Here is a 15576-nt window from a genome sequence, read left to right as displayed (position 1 = left end):
AGGAGGATGTGCCTGTACCAAAGCCATCAGTTTGATGCTTGACTCTTTGGTAGAATTTTCGGACTTCATTCTGGCTCCTGTACATCTCGATTTTTTCACACTCCCGCTTTTCCATCTCTCTCTTTTTCCTGCGGAAAAGACGTTTCTCCTCTCTCCTTTTCTCCCCGTATCTCTCTCGTGCGCTACGCGTTGCTACGGTTTGTAAAGTAGCCCTATATGCCGCATTTTTCTCTTCGGTGGCAGCACGACACTCCTGATCATACCAGGTGCCCTTATGAATATCGAGATGATTAAATCTGGTACTGCTAACTACCATGTTTTTTGCAGCTGCAAAGTCTATCAGTCTCATACCATTGTCAGATGTTTCCCTGTGGAGACTGAATTTCCCGACTGTTGGGCCAAAGATATTCTCCTTTCCAATTTTGGCATTAAAATCGCCTAGAATAATTTTAATGTAATATATCTTTGGTCTGTTAGTCCTTTTCTTCAGTGGGAGCATGAGCGCAAATAAAGCTGATGTTGAAGAATTTAGCTTTTATTCGAATTGCAGCAAGTCTTTCATTCACTGGGGTGAAGCTGGAGACGAGATGTTTTAGCCTCCGACTAACTACGAATCCGCAACCAAACTCATGCTTTACGTCATGGCAGCTATAATACAGTGCGTCACCTTTAGGTGTTGTTGTGAAGCCTTTCCCAATCCGTCGTATTTCCTGTATGACAGTAATATCGGCCTTGTACTTTTCAAGTACGTCTGTCAATGCGAAGACTGCACCTTCTCTATAAAGAGTGCGAACATTCCAGGTGCAGATTCGCAGATCATGGTCCTTAAAACGTTTGCGGGGTTCGTCAACTTTAGAGGGGTTTGTTTTTCTTTTCTTTCGTTTTTTCATAGTAGGCTGTTTTTTTCTAGGGGAGGGTTACTAACCTGACGCCCAAACCCAAGTTTTTAACGTTCTTATGGGTGAACGCGCAGCACATGTTAGCTCACTACCTTTAACGGGTGTTAAAGGCAGTTCCCCAGGTGATACCACGGAGAGGTCAGTGTCCACTTGAGATGAAAGAGGGACCAAGATAAATTCTGGGCTTTGCCATGTTAAAACCGGTCAGGACCGTTCCTTTTGGTATCTTCCATCCCCTGCTGGTCGTCTATAAAACACCCTTCTGATCTTTTATAAGGCCATGCAGCAGGTCATATATAAAAATTCAGTTCAGTTCGTTATTGTTAATTATTATCGACAGGGCTAAATGAATTAATTATAAGTCATTCAAGTAAATAATAATAATTTATAAATATGTCGTTAAACATGTAAATCAAATAACATTGATAGGTTTAAATATTAAATTACACCAAAAATTGTAATTGTATAACAATTATTCAATTTTCTCATTAATTGAATACATTTTTTATTAAGCTATTAAATAGTTTTTAATTTGTCAACATCAAGCAAACAAAAAATTATACAAATTTGATTTGTTGAACGAATACTGTCCCATACAGTTTCTAACACAATAAACCAAGACGAAGTAGATGACTTCAAGCAGATAGAAGAGATCACGCCTTCCTAAAAAAGGCAATTAACTTTGTCATGACATTCGAGAAACCCAATCTTGCAAGTTATCACGTACTACTCACTACAAGAAGGATGCCGAAATTCCGAATTGTAAACAAACGTAACCTTCATTATGATATAAATACAAGCAATAAACCTTCTTGATGTGTGTGCCCTTCAGTTGAAGCATCAAAATATTATTACATTATTTTATGACTCAGTGGGGATTTGTTTGGTTACGGTAATTGCTGTCCCATTGTGCGATCTGCGGTGATCTTGTTCAATGCTGGTCAGAGCAGTATGTGATCACAACAGATGAGTGCTAAAATTGATGTTAAATCTTCCGTCTTTGTTTTAGACAAGCTCACATTTCTGTGGTTTTGTTTCTTTTCTTTTTCTGTTGGCCTGACTTACTAACTGACTTACACATCTGAGAAATGGTTGTTCATTCAGAAATCCATGGAATGTTCGGGTAAACTACATTATTGTGGTTGGTAGGTAGATAAAATGACCAACAAACAATCAACTGGCCGGCCGGTCAGTCTTTCAGTCTTCGTCAGGCAGCCGCGCAAAAGCACAGCACAGCCACCAGAAAATTTGCTCAGCCATAACGTTGTGGTGGCTTCTTTCTTATAACACGCTTGGTGGCAGAATACGTAAGCCGAAGGCGAAAATGTTGAGAGCAACAAAAGCGAAAGTGGTTTGGTAGCATAATCTTTATGTTTAATTCCGTTATCGTCGAGCGTGAACATTGTCATCTCCAGTTGTCATCTCTTCATTGGCGGCGCCTCTTGCTCTGCTCTGCAATTATGGCAATAGTTTTGTTGTAATAAATAAAAACCGTTAATAATGTCCGTTTTTTTCTTCTGGGCTGTATGGTTGGTGAATTTGACTGACAGATTGGTGCAGAAGATTGAGTTTGTTGGGTTGTTCGATGAATAGCATCGACCGCGAGAAGAGATAGTGAGAGAGTCAAAACAAAAGCGAAAAAATATAACATGTTCATACGTTACATCAGATTTGTTTGAATACAATATGGGAACGAACGAAATACACACCAATGGAAATATTAAAAACTCAAATATTATGTGATTGCAAGATCACACTTGTGTGGGAAATTATAGCTAACATTTCCAAGTAATTTCGAAGATTCTAGAAGAAAATATTGAAGATTTTATTGCAAAAATAAAAACGAAGGTAATTGCCTCTTAAAATTAATAATAATAACTTTTTAACTACAGTAGAGTTGTTAAGATCTAGTTCAGTTGAACGACCTAGTTCACTATCTAATCTAGTTCAGTGGATACCAGTCATTTGTATGAACGAACTGCGAATGAGTTATATTATCTCTCACTCGCAAACGAACTATGGTACTGAATCAGTTTACTAGATTTAACAACTCTAAACTACCTACGGACACTTGGAATAGTTTCACATTAATAATTTTATGCAGATACCCAAATTGTTGTGTATCATTAAAAATACAATAATATTTTCTTCACTATATTTTAGTGCTGTTTTTCGAAGATGATGCACCCACATACCATAATTAAAAAATATAATAAATATTAAGTAGTCATCATTGTCGTAAAAAATAATTTATTTTTATATTCTTTCTTTGGAATGTTGTTTAATTAATTAATTATCGTTCAATACTTTTCGACAAGCTTTTTACGCAACAACAAAACAATAAATGGATGAAGCGTAATAATGTACTTTTATATACGCAATATCAAGAGGTGCAGTCTGATTATATTATAGCTCAATGATATGGTCCTTCGACCCTGAAGATAGTACATTTCCGTACTCCAGAAATGTTATTTCGTTAAGTCATCGTATATCACTTCTATTAAACAGGTTGTGGCCACAAGAGGAGCTTTTAATATTATAGCCACAATTCAAAATTTATTGATATGTTGTTGCGTTATGATGTCGCCAAAACCAAACATGTTTGGTGGTCACTAAAATAGTATGGTTTCCACCACCATATACATTTGCTTACTATTTGAAAATTAAACTTTTCAAGTTTAAAAATGTAATTGAGGAGCAAATTATTAAGATTTCATATTCGCATGTAGGCACCAGTAGGGTCCGCCTACATATAAGATCATCCCAATAAGACCAGCTGATATCTACTGGCCGGGGAATCGAACCCACTACCTTATGTGTGCAAGGCGGGTGTGCATACCATTGCACCACGGTGGCACCCAAGGAAGGATTAGATTTATAAAATGCAGCTGGTAAATCTTATATGCCTGCGGCTTTTCCATTTTCCAGTTGGGTGATTGCAGTCGAAACTTCTACGAGTTTCCAAACCCGCAGGGATTGGGGTAGTTTTCCGGTTTGATATAGCGAGTTAATGTTCCATGTAGCAAATGTATTCGTTTTTCAGGGTTTGGTTTGATTTAATATAATCTTCAGCTGCAATGATTGATTGACCTAGTGCTGCCTAGTTTGGTGGTAGGGCTGCTACCTTATGTAGAAGTATTTTGATTTGATCGATGTGGCCTCCAAACTTGCCATCGTCTTCTTAGTTTTGGGTGTCGGCCATTTCTTGCTGAGCACCGGGTGTTACGAGGGCTGCACGAAAACTATCATTCGATTCGACCTTTTATGTCAACATCGCCATGTTAAATATTCTGGGGTAGAGGCATCCTTGGGCATCCACCGGCTAACATTTGATATTGCATGAACACATTGCCGCAAAAATGGATTTTCCCGTTAGATGAGGCAAAATTGGACAATCACTCAAAAAAAGGCGCTTGTGGATTAGTGCGAAGAAATTGTGAATAAATTCTATCGCGAAGCTTCAAACGACGTTTATAAGATCGTCACAGACGAAGAATGTTGGATCTATGCTTAGGAGCCCGAAAAAACAGGAATCAACCGTTTAGGTCTTCGAAAGGGAGCCAAATTCAACGAAAGTTGTTCACGTAAGAAGCACTTCGAAGAAAATGGTCGCATGATCGTGTGGCGACTATACGGCTTCAGAAATGTAGAACGGTTAATTCTGAGTGGTAAACTACAATTTGTTTGCCTGAAGTCTCCTGAGAAATTCGAAAAATGAACAGGAGAAGACGAACCATTCTGCATCATGACAATGCGAGCTCTCACACATCGATTCAAATCAGTGTCTGTTTGACCGGACAAAACGTGGAATTGATTCGTTCTCCGCCGTACAGCCCTGACTGGGAATCCAAAGACTTCATTTGATTCCAGCCCATAATGGAAAAAGCGTTTTCAACAATTTTCGTCGCCAGAAAATGCTGTTGAAGCGTTCAAAACCCATATTTTGGAGGTGTCTCAATCGGAGTGGAAAAACTTCTTCAAAATTGGTTTGAGCGCATGAACAAGTGTATAAATCATGCTGGAGACTACTTAAGAAACCAATAAAACTATTATTGGTAGTAAATATTCGCGATGTCATTGTTAGGCCAGATAGTTATCGCGCAGCCCTCTTACTCGACTCATGTGGATCCCAACATTTTTGCTGGAATATTTTATTAAAGTAAAGATTAGAACCTCTATTATTATAATCATATAGTAATATCATAGACTAATGAGGCAAATGAAGACATAGACGTCGGATCACTCCATTTTTCCGCGGTCAAGTCACTCAAAGCCGAAAACTCAAAAAAGTTCGAAGATGATTTTTGGGGAAAATATATATAATATTTTCTTCGATATTTTTATCTGAGGATATAGTTCCCATCAAAGCTAACCCTATGTTATCTTTTTTCAGAACAAAATATTTGTTAATTTTTGGCATTTTATATTGAGTTTCTTAGTTACCACACTCAATTCGAACATAGTCGGTGAGAGAGTAATATTGTCTACAACGAACGACTCTATAACAGATAATTCTCTTTAACGAATCATCGAATACTCCCCAAACAAGTAAGAAAGAATCAGTCGGCTTTGCCGACAGAGATATACCCTCGGCCTATGTGAATTGAAACTTTGAACTTTTGTGGGAAAGGTACCCTAAGGATGGGACAGATATGGGTCATTTTATAAGTTGAACTAAATTGAGACAAAATATTAAGAGATCCAAAGTTTGGACCAAATTGGTTGCCCCGTTCAAGAGATATCGTGATCTTTTTTTTTTAATATGGGGGGGGGGGGGGGGGGGAAGTACACACAGAGAAAAAATATTGTTGGAACAATCATAATCTAAAAGCAAAATAGTGTATTTTAAAATTCTTAAAATATGTATTGTTGGCGCAACAATATATTTTGTGTCATCATGTTCCCTAATAAAAAATATATGGTTGAAACAACAATATATATTTTCAGATTTTTAAAATACACTATATTGTTCTTAGAATATGATTGTTCTCTGTGTGTACCGGATGTTGTGGACAGGTATTCCTCATCTTCGAACTGATACTAAGTTTGGACAAAATATGACGAATGCAAAATGTTGGACCAAATCGGTTGATCAGTTCGAGAGTTATCGTGCTCTCCAACCACTACATATGGTGCCATAGGGGTTTTTTCATCTTTCAGGCTTTTTCTCAAAAAGTATGGACTTGCCCCTGAAAAACTTTTACCTTCGTAATGTAGGCAGCAAATGCAAGTTGCTTCAACAAAATGATTCGAGAAAAGGTCTTAAAGTGAACATATCCTAAATTTTGTGTGGGAGGTACCCGATGAGTGGACAAATATAGTCCATATTCAAAACTGATCTCTATCTGGTAGATGATGTATGGACCAAATCGGTCACTCCCTTCAAGATTTATCGTGCGCACAATTTTTCGAACATTTTTGAACTTTTGTGGGGGAGGTACCGGCAGGAGTGGACCGATATAATCCATCTTTGAACTTGAACTAAAATATTACTAAAATATTACGAAAGCCAAATTTTGGACCGAATCGGCACACACGGTGTCACAGGCTATTTTTTGTAACTTTCAGGCTATTTTCTCAGGAAGTATGGACTTGCCCCAAATGAAACTTACAACGTCGTATAGAGGACAGCGAATACAACTTGCGTAAATAAAAATCAAAGCGATTCGAGACCAGGTTTTAAACTGAACTTTTCCGAAATTTTGTGTGGGAGGTACCCGAAGGAGTGGACCGATTGAGTCCATATTGGAACCTCATCTAAGTTTGGTAGAAATTACAAGATGTGCAAAGTATGGACCAAATCGGTTATTCCCTACAAGAGTTATCGTGCTCCCAAATTTTGCGACAATTTTTGAACATTTGTGGGGGAGGTACCTGAAGGAGTGGACCTATATGGCCCATCTTCGAACTTAAATCGAATCTGGACAAAATATTTCGATGCCCAAAATTTGAACCGAATCGATTAATCCGTTCGAGAGTTATCGTGCGCACCAGCCTGCCAGACAGACGGTCGGACATTGCTAGATCTACTCAAAATTTTCTGAAACGGATATCGTACAAACATACTTGGGGTCTAAAACCATTATTTCGATGAGGCACATTTTTGGTCGTATCAAAGTGTAAATACCCTCTTTAGCCTAAAGGCTGAGGGTACAAAAATAGTATCTTAATAACGAATATGTAATAGATTATTATAAGAAATCTTCTGGAATCCCCATAAATTTTGACTAGAAACATTTTCATGTTCCCAGTTTCAGCAATGTCCGTCCGTCTGTGTGTCAGTCTGTCTGGCTGGCTGGTGCGCACGATAACACTCGAACGGATTAACAGAACAGCTCCAAAATTTGGCTTTCGTAATATTTTGTCCAAGCTTTGTTTATGCTCGAAGATGTGTTATATCGGTCCACGCCTTCCGGTACCTCCCCCACTAAAGTTCGAAAATGTTCGGAAAATGTATGCGCACGATAACTCTTGAAAGGAGTAACCGATTTGGTCGATACTTTGCACATCGCGGAATTTCTACCAGGCTTAGATGATATTCCAATATGGAATCAATCGGTCCACACCTTCGAGTACCTCCCACACAAAATTTCGGAAAACTTCAGTTTAGCACCTGCTCTCGAATCGCTTTGATTTTTGTCGTAGAAACTTGTATTCACTGTCCCCTATACGACGGTACAAGTTTCATCGCGAGGAAGTCCATACTTCCTGAGAAAATAGCCTGAAGTTGCAAAAAAGCCCTATGACACCGTGTGTAGAGGCCTTGCACACATAAGGTCGTGGGTTCGATTCCCCGACCAGGCAACATAAAAACACTTTTCAACGGTGGCAAAATACCCTTCAGTAATGTTGGCGACATTGCCTGCGTATTTCAGCCATGTACAACTTCTCTACAAAAGTGGTGTCTGAGACACGCCATTCGGACACGGCGATAAACTGTAGGTCCCATATCATTGAGCTAATATGAATCGGGGTGCACTCATTGATATGAGAGAAGTTTCCCTTGTCTTTGAAAGAACTTGCATTCGCTGCCTCAATTACGACGGTTAACTTTTTTATCAGGGGCAAGCCCGCGAAATTTAACATTTCTGTCTAGGTGTAGCTTAGGGTGTGTTCGAAGATCCATTGGAAATGTATACGGATGTTTGTTGTGGTCCTGTTTTCAGCGATATTATGTTTCCCGTGGACAAGTCCATGCTCTCTGGAATACTGGTCCAAAAGTTATATGATGACCCTCTGAAATGACTAGTGGGCGCGATTTCTATCGAAAATATATGACCTCGAAAATAAGATCCACTTCCATAATGAACCAAGTTGATCCATTTCTTTAAGTACCTCCTCTCCCACATTTTTGAACTTTAATCCTAATCCACATTTTTGTCGTCAAGTTTATATGTCCAAGAAGGGTCACAAAATTCTGAAAATACCCTAAAGATGAAAGTTTAAATTCACATAGGCTGAGGGTATATCTCAGTCGGCAAAGCCTTTTTTACTTGTTACTACGCATTTTCCTAAGGTGATGAGAAGTGTTTTAAGAGATAGTTTGGTAACATTTGGATGTTTGTTTACATTCTAAAGGTGATTGACGTACAATAAGGAAGTAATTAAATCTCAAACCCTTTTATAAAGTGATATATCTTTTTATAGAAAATTTATACATTTTATTATAAATTCATTTGAACAAGGGGGGTTTTGTGATATTGTAACATTTCAAATTCTATTTCAAAACATGTCTAAGGGATCTTTAATATTTATGCTCACCATTCATAATAGAAGAATGGTTAAACTAAATTCATTGAACAGCAGACAAAAATATGTTTTTCGTGGTGGAGTGAGTTTTCTATGTAAATTTAAAACTATTAAATTATAAACAGGTATTAGACAGTCAGTCACAGTCGGTAATTCTTATCAAAACAATCAAATATGAAATGCTTGTAAAATGTCGAAGAAATAAAACGCGCACACATTTACACACCACGCTCATCACTTTAAAAAACAGCTAAGTATTCCTTTGGGCCTCTTCTTGAATTTTATGAAAATTAATTTATTCAAATTTTGGGTATTTTTTTGTTCCCTGCTGTCAATAACGATGAGAAGAAGCAGGAGGAAGGGGGCTGGGGGCTATGGCAAAAGCAAACATAAGCAAAGAAAGTTATTTACCATAATAATGTGTAGTTGGTTGGTTAGTCGCTCTGTGGACGCGTTGACGACGATTCCGCCGTTTATCGACAATACTGCTTGGCTACGGAGGTCGGCAATTCAGCCAAGTTTAAAAGCGGTAGGTAAGCAGCACCTGATCAAAGCTTGCTTTGTAATGAAAAGAGCGACGATCTTGGGACTTTTTTTTGATGGAAGGGAGTTGTTAATGTGAACGTTGGCTTTGGCTTCGCTGCTGGCGTATTGTCCCAACCATATGGACTTTGTTGTGGCGTACGGTTGGTTAACGTTTTTTGTACATGAAATTTTGTTGTCAGTTGCATTTTAAACGTTAACGTATACGGTTCGTGAAAAAGTGCTCAATTTCGCTGAGAGGCGGGAGATTCGGGAGTAGTACTGTGTCAATTTTTTTGTTATAATTTTTTTTGTTACTGTCATTGTGTGTTATCGTTATTACTATTTGTTATTGTTTTTTTCTACTATACCTTGTAGCGTTTGCTTCATCTTTTTTTATTTTTACATTTGACGTTAAAAAAGAAACGAAACGAAAAAAACGATATTAAAGTTGAATAACTTCGAAGTTGTGGCGCGCTCTGGCGGTGACTAAGTGACGAGATAAGAAGAAAAGAATCAAAAGAGAAATATTTACTTACGTTTCTGGGTATTGTATAATCATTGTGGTTGCGCTCCGATAGCTCGACGCACGCTGCTTCTGAGGAGGATTCGCAACTAGACTCTCATTTTTGGAATCTCCCTTAGAACATTGAGAGTAGAATACAAAACCTTCAAAGTGATCAAAAAACAAAAAAAAAAAGTAACCTTTCGGTACGAAATAAATGCTATAAAAATATCATCGGGTATTCGGAATTGTTTTATTGATGAATCGTGTACGATAAGAATTGGTTCTCGGCCTTCGTTCGGTTGCCTTATCCCTTATACATAGCGAGGAAAACTCCAAGTGTGAATCATTTTGTTTATAAACGCCAACCAAGAAGGAAATCCATCCATTGGGGACAATCAGCGACATTTGAAGTTTACGAATAAATCACAAACGATTGATAGCCAACGTCTGCTGATCCATCGATTTGTTGCTGTTGTTGTTTTTTATGAGTGCTGTGCTTGGTGTTATCAGTAGTCAACTTAAGACCTAATTTTGGCAAAATCTCAAGTGCCTGCCTTCAACGCTCCACCTAGTTAATCAAGTGAGTGAGTGTCTTTTAATTATGCGTCACTTTGTAGCTTTTTTTTATCAAAGTGTTGTGCTTTTCTTTAACCGGCAATAAAATTGGAATGTTACGATGTGTGTTTTCCGCGGAATTTGTGGTGACAAAAATAGATTTTTTTCGTTTAAATGGAAGAGTGAAAGAAAAAACAAAAAATCGACATTGATAAGTTGCAAATTACCAAAAACCAAAAATGATTAATCGCTTATGAATTTGAAACAAAAAAATATTTTGGGGGAATTTTTTTCCATGAAAATTATCGCAAATAATTATATCAACAATAACAAAACATAACAAAATCAATTTAGCAAAATAAAAGTAAAACAAAAACAAGTAAATGACAATAATTGAGAAATTATATCTGTTCCAGAACTGCAAGAATAATATTTTCCGATATTAAGGCAAACCCTAAATTATTGCGTATGCGTTATTGAAAACAAAAACAAAAAACATGTTTTTCTAATTTGAAATATTTTGTCTAAACTTAGTTTATGTTCCCCCACAAAAGTTCTAAAATGTTCGGAAAATTTGTGGTCTATACTTTTACATCGTGAAATTTTTACCAGACTTAGATGTGGTTCTAGTATGGACTCAATCGGTCCACTCCTTCGAGTGCCTCCCACACAAAGTTTCGGAAAAGTTCAGCTCTCAAATCGCTTTGATATTTGTTGTAACAACTTGTATTCACTGCCACCCATACAACAGTACAAGTTTCATCGGGGACAAGTCCTGCTACTTCTTGAGAAAGTAGCCTTAAAGGTGCAAAAAACCCCTATGATACCGTGTGTAGTGGTTGCAGCGTAAGATAACTCTCGAACGGATCAACCGATTTGGACCGAAATTTTTATCCAAACATAGTTGAAGTTCGGAGATAAGCCATATCGGAAGTTCAAAAATGTTCGGAAAAATTGTGCACACGATAACTGTTTAAGGGAGTGACCGATTTGTTCCATTCTTTACACATCCCAATATATCTACCTGATATGGATCTGGTTTAGAAAACTGCCCGAAAGGTGTAAAAAACCATATCGTTCCTGAAATGCCCAAAGACGTAACCCTCAAAGGGTTACGTCTTTCAGGTGACGATATGTAGTGACTGGAAAACACGATAACTCTCGAACTGATTAACCGATTTAGTCCAAAATTTGGCCTTCGTCATTCGATCTGACCGAAGATGAAAGTTTCAATTCACATAGGCTCAGGGTATATCTCTGTCGGCAAAGCCGACTGATACTAAGGACAAGATAATTAGGTTCTTAATAACCCCACAAAATATATGCTGATCGGTTTATTTGTTTTCAAACTACAGTGGGCACCGCAATCGTAGGAGGCCATTTGTCACAAGACTGTGCATTATTTTTCAAAAAAAAAAAAATCCGAATGTAACTCAACGTGTGACCATTCAGATGAAAACAAAATCTTGTAAAAAAACAATTTGGAGTCGATTTACCAATGTTCGTTCGTTGGTTGGAAAGCACGAAAACAATAAACAAGGTAGACGGCAAATTGCTGCAACAAAAAAATTCTAATATCAAAATTTGTAAACAAAGAATGAAGGTTAAATTACTTTGTTACAATGTAAATTTTTCATTGTGTTCCTGAATTTTTTTTATGATAAAATATCAAAAGAACGAAATATCAAAAAATCCTTTCCTATACAAATTTATTCAAACAGTGCGGGAACGGAAAATGGTTAAGGTCTTGACACATAAGAAGCATGGCATTCTTGCTTAAGTCATATCTGGTAAATGACTAAAGACCAAGTTCGACCTAATTCAAATGTGAATCTTTTTATTAGGTCGAACGTAGTCTTTAGTCTTTAATCAGATATGACTTCAGCAAGAATGCCATGCTTCTTATGTGTCAAGACCTTTAGTTAAACTCATGCGGCTCAAACTCAAACTTTGCAACACCTTTGTCCCTATCAGTTTTCTCTATATTACACAAGGATGTACCTGAAGGTGTTATCCGATGTAGACCTTCTGGGAACTTGATATATGTACGTTGTGCGAAGTTTCGGCCAAATCGTATACTCAATCCCTTAGTCATCGTGTTCATTTTCATTTTAGTTGGTGCTTGCAGGATTTTTTAGAGCGTTTGGGTAATTATCTCCGGAAGTATGTACTTACACCCGAAAAAAGTGCTCCCTTGTAATTGGGGATGCGGAAATAACCTGGGTGCCGTGATATAACTCCCAACGGACATAACTCCCAAACGATTTTGGGACTTATGTCCGCCTTGGTTTGCGGACATAACACCCAATTTTTTTGGGAGCTATGTCCGACCCCACCTTGCGGACATAAGTCCCAATGGGAGTTATGTCCGTTTTTAAAATTTAAGTGATTTTTATTCAAATACAATTTTTATTTGAAATGTATAAGAAAATTAAAAATTAACTTTAAGTTCATATATATTTTTCATTTCATAATGTAATTTACAATTAATTCAAAAATTTTAAGAAAATTAAGTACAAAATAAGTGGTAGCCAATACAAAAATGTGCCATCAAACCTATTTAAAACGAAAATAAAAAGGTTTTGTTAAAATTTGAAATACTTTCTGAAAAAAGAAAAGTGCCGCAGGCGAAAATATTTAAAAAAAAAAAATCACAAGATTTTTTACCAAATTATTTTCACTATTTAAGAAATTAAAAAGTTTTTGTTAAAATTAAACACCTTTTCAAATTTAACTAGATAAAAAGTTTTTGTAAAAATATTTAAATATTTTCTGAAAACCGAAAAGTGCCGTAGGCGAAAATATTTTTGAAAAAAAATCGCGCGGTTTTTTACAAAAATATTTTCACAGTTTAAGAAGATAAAATGTTTTTGTAAAAATATTCAAATACTTTCTGTAAAGCTAAAAGCAACGCAGGCTTAAGTATTTTTGAAAAAATCGCCCGATTTTCTTAATAAAAATTTTCAAAATTTAAGAAATACCGTAGTATGGTAGCACATCTCCGAACAGCTACATACGTATTTTCGGGCATAATTTCGTTTTTAAATAGTTTTATGAAATCAGGAGGATTTTGTGGATACTTCGGCATTGGTTGGCACTTAGGCCTTCTGAAATGTATAACACCGCTTACATTCTATTCTAACTTCTACACTAACATTTATAAAAAATTTTAACTATAAATTTCAAAATTAAGCAAAGAAATAATTGTGAAATAAAGAAAAATACGTTGGGAGTTATGTCCGCGATTTTTTTTTTTTTTTGGGTGTTATGTCCGCTTTGCTTCACGGACATAACTCCCAACGAATTTTGGGAGTTATGTCCTCAAAACGCAGCGGACATAACGCCCAAAATCATTTTGGGAGTTATGTCCGGGCACCGATAACCTGATGGCAAATAGCATCCGAGACATGACCTAAAAAAGCATTTGTGAAATAATTATTAAATTTTATTTTTTTATTAATTTTTTTGAAAAGAAAATCGGTTGATTCATTCTACAGTTATCGTGCGCACCATCCCAGCAAAATGTTCGGTGACAAATCATGAGTTGAATCATGGGTGCAAGTGACATGTCATAGGGGAAAATTAAGGTGAATCACCAATGACATTTACAAGGGAGTGACACACACTTTCACCAATTCATTGTCATAGCATTTTGCACCAATTCATTGTCATAGCATCTTGCACCAGTTCATTGTCATGGCTTCTAGCACCAGTTCATTGTCATGGCTTCTTGCACCAGTTAATTGTCTTGCACCAATGCTTTGGATCCGGATTTTCGCCAATCAGAAATAACATTTGCAATACAATTATGTATTTTGTTGAACTAATAAGAATACAATGCACATATGTTTTGTATCGCCAGATGTTATTTTTCTTTATTTTGTATGTAGTTTTCAAAATGTTATATTATATTAATCTGCAATATTATATTTATATCTTCCGATGGCTGCAAGATATTTCTTTCAACTTGGGGTTCCGTTTTTCCAATATTCGATAAACCATGCTCATCATTTGGGAAATCTAGTATAAATATGAATTCTGTTATGTTATTTAAAACAAACTTATCCTGTAATAGTTACCATGTTATGGTCTCTTTTATACTTATTTTACCGATCCTCTACTTTGCTTCTCTAATTTTGGATGCCATGTTTTGTGATATATTGAACTTGGTCTTTCCATTGGAGTTTTGTTTTCTTCCCGTCAAATGGCTCGTATAACGTCAAATGGCTCGTATTAATATACCGGTGGCATCTTTATCCATCCTGTTGACATGGCCCAGCCAACCCAATAATTGCAGCTCGATATGTTTTACTATATCGGTGTAGGTCGGCTGGTTTATAGACCGGGTCTTTTTCATACTTCTTTTTAATATCCACAAAATCAAACAGGTTTCCAAACACAAAATATATTTATACCCTACACCACTATGTGGTAAGTTGTATTATGTGTTAGTGCATTTGTATGTAACATACAAAAGGAAGCGAGATAGACCCATAGTTCCTTCTAGGGATATACATAGAATCACTTTCTGAGTCGATTTATGCATGTCCGTCCGTCCGTCCGTTCGCAACATACAGGTCGCATTTGTTGACCGATTTCGCTGTAAATTGGGGAATACCATTTTTTTAGCCGTCGGAAGATCAAGTTCGAAGATGGGATATATCGGTCCACGTTTTGGTATAGCCCCCATATAACGGTACCCCCCGATTTACGGTATTTTGAAGTTTTCAGCTACATTTTCAGACCGATTTGGCTATAATTTGACATTTAGGGTTCTTAAGTGTCAATAAACTTATATAACAAAAGTTGTGGACATAGGTCCACGTTTCGGTATAGCTCCCATATAACGGTACCCCCCGATTTACGGTATTTTGACAGTTTTAGCTACATTTTCAGAGCGATTTAGCTATAATTTGACATTTAAAGTTCCTAAATGTCAATAAACTTATATGACAAAACTTGTGGACATAGGTAAAAGTTTTGGTATAGCCCCCATATAACGGTTCATTTATGTTCATATTTTCGTATTGCCCAGATACCTCCGAACTAGCTGTTAATGACATTTGAAGTTCCCACGTTATGTACCGGTTTTCGATATTTTGAAGATTCTAGCTAAATTTTTTAACCGAATTAGGAGTTATTTGACATTAAAGGCTCCCATCAAAAACTGTCAACATAGGCCCATGTTTTATTATAACCCCTATATAACAGTACCTCCCAATTTCTAGCCCACCAAAAATTGTCAACATACATAGTTAGATATAGGCACCATAAAAAAGGGCCTCCCGAATGAAGCATTTTATGTACGTTATCTGACATTTTAACGTACCCACTTAAAGTTGG

At 36.7% G+C, this 15576-nt stretch overlaps 1 protein-coding gene across 5 annotated transcripts in view; it reads left to right on the top strand.

The window, feature by feature from the left end:
* LOC141390113 (very long chain fatty acid elongase 7) overlaps positions 1–15576 on the top strand; it is a 124621-nt gene that overhangs the window by 59318 nt on the left and 49727 nt on the right. Inside the window, exons 1-2 of one of the 5 annotated variants that reach the window (XM_073962685.1) lie at positions 9076–9177; positions 9549–10258. The exons of 1 other annotated variant lie outside the window; for it this stretch is intronic. The gene's annotated coding sequence lies outside the window, so the exon portion shown is untranslated. Of the gene's footprint in view, positions 1–9075; positions 9178–9311; positions 10263–15576 lie in introns of those variants that run through there. 3 more of the 5 variants (XM_073962684.1, XM_073962687.1, XM_073962683.1) reach the window with 3 other exon arrangements.

Source organism: Musca autumnalis, unplaced genomic scaffold (assembly GCF_047663935.1).
Source record: "Musca autumnalis isolate F117 unplaced genomic scaffold, ASM4766393v1 scaffold_1, whole genome shotgun sequence".
NCBI lineage: Eukaryota > Metazoa > Arthropoda > Insecta > Diptera > Muscidae > Musca > Musca autumnalis.
Note: the sequence above shows the minus strand (reverse complement) of the source record. Positions and strands in the feature narration are given on the sequence as shown.